At 40.4% G+C, this 11,454-nt stretch overlaps 2 long non-coding RNA genes across 2 annotated transcripts; one reads left to right on the plus strand and one right to left on the minus strand.

The window, feature by feature from the left end:
* The first annotated feature begins 818 nt into the window (after nt 1-818).
* On the plus strand, nt 819-1,737 carry LOC139025708 (uncharacterized). The gene is made up of 3 exons (XR_011477312.1): nt 819-1,151; nt 1,246-1,383; nt 1,709-1,737. It is a non-coding gene; the product is annotated as an uncharacterized lncRNA (long non-coding RNA).
* Nucleotides 1,677-2,046, minus strand: LOC139025709 (uncharacterized). The gene is made up of 2 exons (XR_011477313.1): nt 1,935-2,046; nt 1,677-1,901 (listed from the first exon to the last, which is right to left on the minus strand). It is a non-coding gene; the product is annotated as an uncharacterized lncRNA (long non-coding RNA).
* Nucleotides 2,047-11,454: the final 9,408 nt, after the last annotated feature.

An 11,454-nucleotide genomic window follows, 5' to 3' on the forward strand; every position in this document is an offset into this window, starting at 1 on the left:
TTCCTGCCAAGGCAGCGGCTAGTCTTCCTGGGGTTTATTATGGATCCCCATTAGCTGCTACCAAGGCAGCAGCTACTCTTCCTGGGGTCCGGCAAAATTAAGACAGTTATAAAATTTAAAAAACACAACAATACGTTCATAACATATTTTACAACATATTAAGTGAGTGCCCACAGGCCCCTACTCTACTACCACATATCTACAACGCAAAATCCATGTGTACTTGTGTGTATAGTGCGTATGTTATCGTGTGTATGCATGTGTCTGTGCCTATGTTTGTGTCTCTTCACAGTCCCTGCTGTTCCATAAGGTGTATTTTTACCTGTTTTTTAAATCTGATTCTCCTGCTGCATCAGTTACCTGATGTGGAATAGAGTTCCATGTAGTCATGGCTCTATGTAGTACTGTGCGCCTCCCATAGTCTGTTCTGGACTTGGGGACTGTGAAGAGACCACTGGTGGCATGTCTTGTGGGGTATGGATGGGTGTCTGAGCTGTGTGCTAGTTGTTTAAACAGACAGCTCGGCGCTTTCAACCAGCTACACTACTTATGTCTGTGTTTAGGGTTATATATTGTGTATTTATATGTGTGTGTATTCTCCAGTCTGATCACCCATGGGTTTGGGACTCCGGCGGTGTGTGCAGCACTTAGCACCTTCCAGACCGTTCTCAGTGAGATGCTCAACTTCCTGGACAAACAATCTGCCACTGGGAACCATGGGAAAACCTCAGGTCAGGAGACGGAAAAGACCGGAACCGCCCGGAAAAACAGCGAACCGCTCAATAAAGAGGAGAAAGCTGAAAAGACAGAGTAACCCCTTCCCTGTGCCTTGGGAGGAGGAGCTATGGAGACAGCTATGTTTATTAATTCTGATCAACAGGAAGTAGAGACATGGACTTCTGGTCACCGCCATCTGGGAGCCAACGGGAGAGGAGCACACTGTTCCCCCTTCAGCGTCCACCTGAACAGTGCAATTAATAAGTGTTTACCATTTTAGAACTGAGAGACTGGGGTCTGGGGTTACTATGTTGGTGAGTGTGTTAGACTGGGGTTACTATGTTGGTGAGACTGGGGTTACTATGTTGGTGAGACTGGGGTTACTATGTTGGAGAGAGTGTTAGACTGGGGTCTGGGGTTACTATATGGTGAGAGTGGTGAACTGGGTGTATATTTGGTGAGATGTTAGCTGGGGTTACTATGTTGGAGAGAGTGTTAGACTGGGTCTGGGGTTACTATATTGGTGAGAGTGTGAGACTGGGGTTACTATGTTGGTGAGAGTGTTAGACTGGGGTTACTATATTGGGAGAGTGTGAGACTGGGGTTACTATGTTGGTGAGAGTGTTAGAACTGGGTTACTATGTTGGTGAGAGAGTTGAGACTGGGGTTACTATGTTGGTGAGAGTGTTAGACTGGGTCTGGGGTTACTATGTTGGTGGAGAGAGTTTAGGACTGGGGTTACTATGTTGGTCAGAGAGTTAGACTGGGGTTACTATATTGTGAGAGGTGAGACTGAGGTTACTATGTTGGTGAGAGTGTTAGACTGGGGTTGGGGTTACTATGTTGGTGAGAGTGTGAGACTGGGGTTCCTAATGTTGGTCAGAGTGTGAGACTGGGGTTTACTATGTTGGTGAGAGTGTGAGACTGGGGTCTGGGGTTACTATGTTGGTGAGACTGGGGTCTGGGGTTACTATGTTGGAGAGAGTGTTAGACTGGGGTTACTATATTGGTGAGAGTGTGGAGACTGGGGTTACTTATTGGTGAGAGTGTGAGACTGGGTTACTATTTGTGAGAGTGTGAGACTGGGGTTACTATGTTGGTGAGAGTGTGAGACTGGGGTTACTATGTTGGTGAGAGTGTGAGACTGGGGTTACTATGTTGGTGAGAGTGTGAGACTGGGGTTACTTAGTTGTGTGAGAGTGTGAGACTGGGGTTACTATGTTTGGTGAGAGTGTGAGACTGGGGTTACTATGTTGGTGAGAGTGTGAGACTGGGGTCTGGGTTTACTATGTTGGTGAGATGTGTGAGACTGAGGTCACTATGTTGGAGAGAGTGGTGAGAACTGGGGTTTACTATAATTGGTGAGGGTGTGAGACTGGGGTTACTATGTGTGTGAGAGTGTGAGACTGGGGTTACTATGTTGGAGAAGTGTGAGACTGGGGTTACTATGTTGGGAGAGAGTGTTAGACTGGGTTCTAGTTGGGAGTGTTGCTGGGGTTTGGGTTACTATGTTGGTGAGAGTGTGAGACTGGGGTTACTATGTTGGAGAGAGTGTTAGACTGGGGTTACTATGTTGGAGAGAGTGTGAGATTGGGTTACTATATTGGTGAGAGTGTGAGACTGGGGTTATCTATGTTGGTGAGAGTGTGAGAACTGGGGTCACTATGTTTGGTGAGAGTGTGTTTTATTGTTTTTTGTGCGTGCGCCTGTGTGTGCGCCTGTGTGTGCCTGTTGCTTGCCTGTGTGTGTGTGTGTGTGAGTCCAGATTTCTGAGACTAGCCCATTTTGTAAAGATGAATATTCAGTTGCCATAGAAACAGTTTGTTGTGCATGTCGATCTTTGTACACTCCCCAGAACTATGTTTACGACACAAGCTCTTCGTCCCTTCATAAACATTTGTATAGATATATATAAATATTTAAATAACTTTTCTTGTAGGCTTTGAACTACATATACTGTATGTTAAAACCTTCTGAAATACCTGTGTTGAATAAAACCTATTGATACAAGTTCTTTCCTATTAGTTGTGGTGTAGTGGGTGCGTCAATCAATCAATCAATCAATCAATCACAACACACACACACAACAAAATATATAATCACATGTTGTGGTATTGTATAATAACAGACACATGACGTGAATCCCCCTGATAAAATAAGTCGCTCTGGATAAGAGCGTCTGCTAAATGACTTAAATGTAAATGTATATAAAACAGTTTGATCAATCTTACAGTTTGATTGAATACTCCTCCTCAACGGAAGAACTTCTGAAACAGTTGAAACATGAAACATGAAGAATAAAGACCTGCCAGTTCCTCAGAAGAAAGAGAGATAGGTAGTGTCGTAGCGTTGACTATCATTAAATGTGAAGACTGTGTATTATCAAATCAATTCTCTGTGTGTCATTTAATTACGCGATTAAATTAATCATGTAACTTTAATTAACTAGGGAGTCGGGGCATAACGGGAAAATGTTTAAAGAGTATTTATTTCCCGAAATTAACTCTTCCGATATTTTCATATCTTATCGATTACAGTCACTTTTTAATGTATTATTACCTCATCAGTCTCATTCCTGAATGTCACAAACCCTTTGATATCTGCACGAACCCTAACATAGATCATGAATCAGCGATATACAAATTGGCTTAATTATTATTTACTAACTAACTCATCAATCACAGAATTACATAAACACACACACAATAGGTCATACATTGGTTACTGACATGATGGAAGAGTCCCTAGTGGGCTAAGCCGATATGATGGCTTGGTAGACAAAGGAAAGGGGTGGGGACTGTTCAAGAGTGGGAAACTCAGATTGGATTCACTACATACAAACAGTTGAATACGTCATCGTAAATATGGACATTTAGCACCCCAACAACTGATCATTTGGATTTTAGAAATTAAATTTACATATTTATGAGTGTATGCCTTAGTTGTGCCTCTCTGTGATCACCGGTCTATCTGCTGGATAGTCAGTCGACAGAACCTCTGGTTTGTCCGCCAGAGATCAAAGTCTGTTGTAGATTGTTATCTTCTACTTGCACAGCATCCCGGATCCGGGAGCACCCCCCCACAGTAAAAAAGCTGACTAGCATAGCCTAGCATAGCGTCACAAGTAAATACTAGCATCTAAATATCATTAAATCACAAGTCCAAGACACCAGATGAAAGATACACATCTTGTGAATCCAGCCATCATTTCTGATTTTTAAAATGTTTTACAGGGAAGACACAATATGTAAATCTATTAGCTAACCACGATAGCAAAAGACACAACTTTCTTTTTCCACCATTTTTTTCCTGCATGGGTAGCTATCACAATTTCGACCAAATAAAGATATATATAGCCACTAACCAAGAAACAACTTCATCAGATGACAGTCTGATAACATATTTATTGTATAGCATATGTTTTTTTAGAAAAATGTGCATATTTCAGGTATAAATCACAGTTCTACATTGCAGCTGCAATCTGAAATAGTGCCGAAGCTGCCAGAATAATTACAGAGACCAACGTCAAATAACTAATTACTCATCTTAAAACATTTCTGAAAAATACACAGCGTACAGCAAATGAAAGCCCAACATCTTGTGAATCCAGCCAATTTCAGATTTTTTAAGTGTTTTACAGCGAAAACACAATATAGCATTATATTAGCTTACCACAATAGCCAGAAACAAAAGCAATTTACCAGCAGCAAAGGTTAGCGATCGTAACAATCCAGCAAAATATATATAATTTTTGACTAACCTTGATATACTTCATCAGATGACAGTCCTGTAACATCATATTACACAATGCATATAGGTTTTGTTCGAAAATGTGCATATTTAGCAGCACAAATCGTGGTTATACAATGTGAGTAGTAGCAACATTTCAGGCAATCTGGCCTGCGCCATCTTGGAGAGGCACCTAATCTAATCGATAACTAATCGTAAACTTGACTAAAAAATACAGGTTGGACAGCAAATGAAAGACACATTAGTTCTTAATGCAACCGCTGTGTTAGATTTTTAAAATTAACGTTACTCGACATTCAGCGTGCGTTACAGTGAGACCATGCCTAAATCAATGGCAGACTAATAATTCTACATCTTTCCACAGATATACGAATTAACATCATAAATAGCTCTTACTTTTGGATGATCTTCCATCAGAATCTTGGGCAAGTGGTCCTTTGTCCAGAACAATCGTCTTTTGGTTGAAAGATGTCCTCTACTCCTGTAGAAATTAGCTGCTAACGCCGATGTACCGAAGAGGTGCCCAACTCGTGATARCGCGTSACAAAGAAACTCCAGAAAATCGCAATAAACTGCTATAAACTGCTATAAGTCGGTTTAAATTAACTACCTTATGAAGTTTTTAAGACAAAAAACAAATTAAATCAGAGCCGGAGATATAGAACTGCTAAACCGAAAGCTTTTGAAGAAGCCATGCCTGTGTCCTTCYTGCGTCAGGCGCCTGGTCGAAAAGGCCGGTACTTCCGTTCCAAGACGTTTTATACTCCCCCAGATGGTGCTATCCGCTCCATTCAAAGTCTCACCGCTTACTGACATCTAGGGGAAGGCGTATGCAGTGCATGTAGCCCCATASCTTRTAAGGGAATTTATAAACCGACCMTGGAACAGAGACCTCAATTTCAGAAATCTCACTTCCGGTCAGGGAGTGGGCTGCAGAATKAGTTCTGTTTCACTCARAGAAATAATTCAAACGGTTTTAGAAACTAGAGAGTGTTTTCTATCCAATAGTAATAATAATATGCATATTGTACGAGCAAGAATTGAGTACGAGGCAGTTTAATCTGGGAACGAAAAATCTACATAGTGTAAACAGCACCCCCTATTGAGAAAAGGTTAAATGAATACTTCAGAGTACCATTCGGAAATGTTCTTAGGACTTTCTGTTAGAATAGATGTTTTCGCCGTTGTCGGTATTCTTGTTCTAGACTTACGCATATTTTCAGCTGCAGACTGATAAAGTTATGGTTTAATTCAATTTTACTTCTTCGGTAGTGATCGATAGTTTCAGAGTTTATCCATTTCAACAGGGAGACCCTGTCCCGGCGTTATCGTGACTCTAGTTTGTAGATTTCTTAACCATTTGAGACGTCCGGCTTACCGTGGGTCTCTTTCGCATCAAGTAGTACTTTTTCTCTGTTGAAAGTTCCAGCCATTTCAATGTGGGAACTCCCGTCCCTGTACATTTTGTCAGGAGTCCTTTATAAGCACTCGCCTTGGAGGGCGGTTCCATCCCTTTTGTCTCAATGTCTGTGCTCACGTGGGCGTGGCTACTGACTGGGTAAAACTTTACATGAAAGACAATTCTCATTTAGGAGGATAAAATCACATTTCATCTTCTCATAAATAGTTTTGTATTTAATCATATAAGTTCCGCAACATGTAGATGTAAATCTGATATATACATTGTGAATGCTCTTAAAGTTACAATGTTTCTGTCATAACATCTTCAATGATATCACCACACAGTAAATGTTGGAAATTTACATGGACTTCCTGCACCGACAGAGATGGCCGCCACGCTTCGCCTTCCTAGGAAACTATGCAGAATTTTGTTTTTTTATGTATTATTTCTTACATTGTTACCCCAGGAAATCTTAAGTTTTATTACATACAGCCGGGAGGAACTATTGGATATAAGAGCAACATCAACTCACCTACATTAGGGACGCTGTAACGGTTTTCTTCTGTGGACGAGGGAGAGGACCAAAGCGCAGCGTAGCCAATGTTCATCATGTTTAATGAAGACCATAAACTTGAACACTACAAAATACATAAAACAACAAAACGTGAAAACCGAAACAGTCCTATCTGGTGCAGAGACACAAAGACAGAAAACAACCACCCACAAAACCCCAACACAAAACAGGCTACCTAAATATGGTTCCCAATCAGAGACAATGCCAAACACCTGCCTCTGATTGAGAACCATATCAGGCAAAACAACAAACCCAACATAGAAACACAACACATAGATAACCCACCCAAATCACGCCCTGACCACACTAAAACACAGAAAACACAAAAGAACTATGGTCAGAACGTGACAGACGCAAATAGCATTTTCTGTATGATTGATGAGGATCTACATATTGGAAATGTACGGTCCCTTACTAGACGTCCACAAATGTTTTTAAAATTCGCCGACGGCCTCGGGCCGTGCCCCAGGGCCAGATCTTCCGGGAAGTCATCAAATAATCGTCTCTCGGACATTTGGTTTCCGTTATATAAAATGTATACATTTTGGTAATTTTCCCACTGTCCCGGTAAATTTAACCAGATGGCGAATGGCTTCTTATTGCAAATATACAAACCATCACCAATAATGACATGGCCATTTCTCCTAAATGGAAAAGACTTTGAATACGAAACTCGGTGAGCACAGGTTTGGCAAAATGAAACAAGATGGCGTGGAGACCTCAACTCGTTTTGAGTTAAGGCCCATTTTCTGGGATTAACCCGTTCCGAAAACCAGGCGCACACGGCTGTCCATTTGCAATATGTTTCAATGGGTATATACCATCACGAATTTGACATGCTCAAAAATACTGCAGAAATGCGAAATTGACTGGCCCAATGAACTCGGGATGGCCGGGCAGTGATAGTGGTTCCTCGTTTTGTTCGTTGTGTTCGTTGTTTTGATTTCATCATGTCCATTTGGTGATGGTTTTTCACTGTTTAAACATATTGCAAATGTACAAAAGTCAGCCAGCAAGTCAGCGTCCATCAGTCAATAAGATATCATTCTGACACCAAACTGATACAAACTGACACCAAACCCATGTTGTCCAACTCGGTTAGAAGCCAACTATCACATATTTCAGAGCAGGCCCAAAATTCACAGCGCCTTCTGTTTAAACTATAATAAAAACATAAAACACGTAGTTACGTTCTAGCTGCGGATCCAGTTCTGACATTATGTGTAGGCCCAGCTGAGGCGACCCGAATCCCGAGTTTCGGCTCGATAGGTCATTCTGAGCCCGAGCAGCGACCTTAATTGGTGCTGAAAATGCAAATTTTCCAGGCGTTGCTACGGGGTCCTTGAATGAGCTATCGGACAGAAACGTTAGGGTCCGTCTTTATGGGCCAAGGCGGTTTCAATGCTTCTAGTCTTGCGACTCTGGGACTTTTCTAAATGTCGTCATTTTCGAGACGGTCAAACTGAATTGAAGTTATTGCAAATGTACGAGGCTGTTTCTCGGTCTGAGAACCATCTAGAGCCACATAACTCACCACGCACTATCGACCTGAGCTCTATAACAGGTTTCTAAAGTTTCAGAGCTCTAGGTCTGACGGTTCTTTGATAGTTTGAACGAAGGTAACTATTGCAGGCTCTATGTGTCTGTAAGCCCCACACTGTGTCACTCCCCATTGACTGTGATTGTGTGTAAGTTCAGAAAATCACAGAAAATCACAGAAATCACATAGAGCTCCGAAACCTTAGAAAAGATTTGTCTGAACACGCTGCAACTGGATCTGTAACTTTTTTGAAAAAATACCACCTTTTTTTGAACATCACCAGTTGTACAATGTACAATTTCTCTTAACCTCTAACGAGCCTCTACCCCGGGTCCGGGAGCACCCCCCACCCCCCCACACACTGATTAGCATAGCTAGCATAGCTTCACAAGTAGATAGTAGCATCTAAATATCATTAAATCACAAGTCCAAGACACCAGATGAAAGATACAGATCTTGTGAATAAAGCCACCATTTCAGATTTTTAAAATGTTTTACAGGGAAGACAAATATGTAAATCTATTAGCTAACACGTTAGCAAAATACACCACTATTCTAACTCCATCAGTTTTCTTACTCCTTCAGGTGCTATCACCAATTCGGCTCAACTAAGATATTGATAGCCAATAACCTATAAAAAAAAATCAAGATGACAGTCTGATAACATATTCATGGTATAGGATAGTTTTTGTTAAAAAAAGTGCATATTTCAGGTAGAATCACAGTTTACAATTGCAACCAACCATCACAAATCGACTAAGATTACTAGATAGAGCAACGTGTATGACCAATTTACTCATCATAAAACATTTCATAAAAATAGACAAAGCATAGCCAATGGAAAGACCCAGTTCTTGTGATTTAGACCATATTTCAGATTTTCTAAGCGTTTTTCAGCGAAAACACAATAAAATCGATAAGTTAGCATACCACATGTGCAAACGTTACCAGAGCATCGATTCCAGCCAAAGAGCGCTAATAACGTAATCACCGCCAAAATATTAATTTTTTCACTAACCTTCTCAGAATTCTTCCGATGATCTCCTGTAACTCATTTTACAACATACATATACAGTTTGTTCGAAAGGTGCATATTTAGCCATACAAAACGTGGTTACACAATAAAAATACTAGGAACTCACCCTCAATATGTCTGACGTCATCTATCAGAGTGATCTAGTTTAATTGAAAGCTAATCATATACTTGACTAAAAAATACAGGGTAGACAGGAATCGAAAGACAAATTAGTTCTTAATGCAACCGCTGATTTACATTTAAAATTATCCTTACTTTTCAATACAGGGTTCGCCAAGTGAAGCTATACCAAACAAAATGGCGAAATATGCGTTTAAATATTTCGACAGAACAACAATTTATCATATAAATATTGCTTACTTTGAGCTGTTCTTCCATCAGATTCTTGGGCAATGTATCCTTTCTATGTTATAAACGTCTTTTGGTCGATAGATGTCCTCTGTCCTTCGAAATGTCACCACCAACAGACCGACACCCGAAACGTTTCCAAAGCTAAAAGTGCAAGACAAAGAATTCTCAGAATCGCACTAAACGGATATAAATTGCTATAAAACGGTTCACATTAACTACATTATGATGTTTTTAACACTATAGACTGAAAACATGACCGGAGAATAATTGCTGGTTAGACAACGATTTGGAATGAGGCAAGTCGATGGCCTTCACGCTTCAGGCGCACGACGAGAAAGGCGGTCCCTATACATTTTGTGGGATATAATGGCTGGGATTGTGCAATAGACTCCATTCAAAACGTGATGACGTACAGACACCAGAGGAAGACGTAGGCAGTGTGTTTTCTTCATAGCATTCACTGTCGCCTTAAAAACAGACTCCAGATCAGGGGTAAAAATTTCTGAAATCTGAACCCTGTCATGAAAAGTGCTGTAGATATAGTTCTGTACCACTCAGAGACAAAATTCCCAACTTCTATAGAAACTAGAAGGTGTTTTCTATCCATAATAAATAATATGCATATTGTACGATCAAGAATTTAGCAGGAGGCAGTTTAATTTGGAGACCCAAATATGCTATGCGGAACAGCACCCCTATAGTTGCAAGAAGTTAAATTACGATCGAATAAATGGCTGGTTCTTTTTTTCCTGACACCGTAGGTTTTGTACTATGTACTTTGACATGAAGTGGTCAAATTAGCGCTCTATTTTTGATTTTGACCTTTAATCCCAGAAAAATGGCCTCAATGCCATCTTGTTCGGCCAACTGCCCATTATGCCAACCTATGCTCACCAAGTTTCATCTTTGAAAATCTTTTCCGTTTGGAGAAAACCACGTCGTGATTGGTGATGTTTTGTACATTTGCAGAATGATTCACATTCACCATCTGGTGGGATATACCGGGACAGTTTTGACAATTTTTTTAAACGGAAACCGATGTCCGAAGAGACTTCGTTCGATGACTTCCTGAAAGATTGGCACCGTCCGCTAATTCCTACAACGTTGGGGACGTCTAGTAGGGACCGTACATTTGCAATTGGTGTTTCTCACTAACATACGGCAAATGTCAAAATGTTCCTTAGGTATGTAAGGTCTACAGGTCAGGTTTTAATTATCAGGGACAGGTCTATTATAAACAGGCCAGGTCACAGATCAAGTCTATTATATTACATACCTGTTATTAATAAGACCAGGTCTCATTATAACAACATTTTTATATACAGACAGTCTATTATTATACAGGCCAGGTCTAATTTTAACAGGCCAGGTCGCATAGGCCAGTTCTATATTACATAGGTTTAATAAAAAGGCCATGTTATTATATACAGGCCAGGTCATTATAAAGGATACAGGCCAAGGCTTAACGGCCGATAGATACTTACTTACATTCTATTAAAACAGGCGCAGGTCTACAGGCCAGGTTAGTTATATATAACACAGCGTTATTGTTAATACAGGCCATGTCTATTAATATATATAGGCCAGGTAATAATTTATAATACAGGCATGTCTATTATAAACGGCAGGTCTACAGCCAGGTCATAGTATAATACACGCCAGTTATTATAGTTACAGAGCATGCCTAGTAATGTACAGGCCAGGTAATATTATATAGGCCCAGGTGTCTTAATCAATACAGGCCAGGTACGTTTTAATATCACCAGGGTCTTACAGATCAGGTCATTACTAATCAGAATTTCTACTTAGACATTGCATAATCAGACAGGTATGTTAAATTATACAGACCGCAGGTGCGTATTATAATACAAGACAGGTCTTATACTAGTGCCAGGCAGTTCGAGAAGTAGGGTTACAGGCTTAGTCTCATTATTTCAGGCCAGGGTCTATTATATTAGCCCAGGCGTGTTAAGATTCAGTCAATTATTTACATACCAAGTTCTATTATAATACAGACAGGTCTATTTATTAATACAGACCATTATTACACCTTTTAATTATTATTATTACAATCACCAGCGTCA

This window comes from Salvelinus sp. IW2-2015, unplaced genomic scaffold, assembly GCF_002910315.2.
Source record: "Salvelinus sp. IW2-2015 unplaced genomic scaffold, ASM291031v2 Un_scaffold3115, whole genome shotgun sequence".
Lineage (NCBI taxonomy): Eukaryota > Metazoa > Chordata > Actinopteri > Salmoniformes > Salmonidae > Salvelinus > Salvelinus sp. IW2-2015.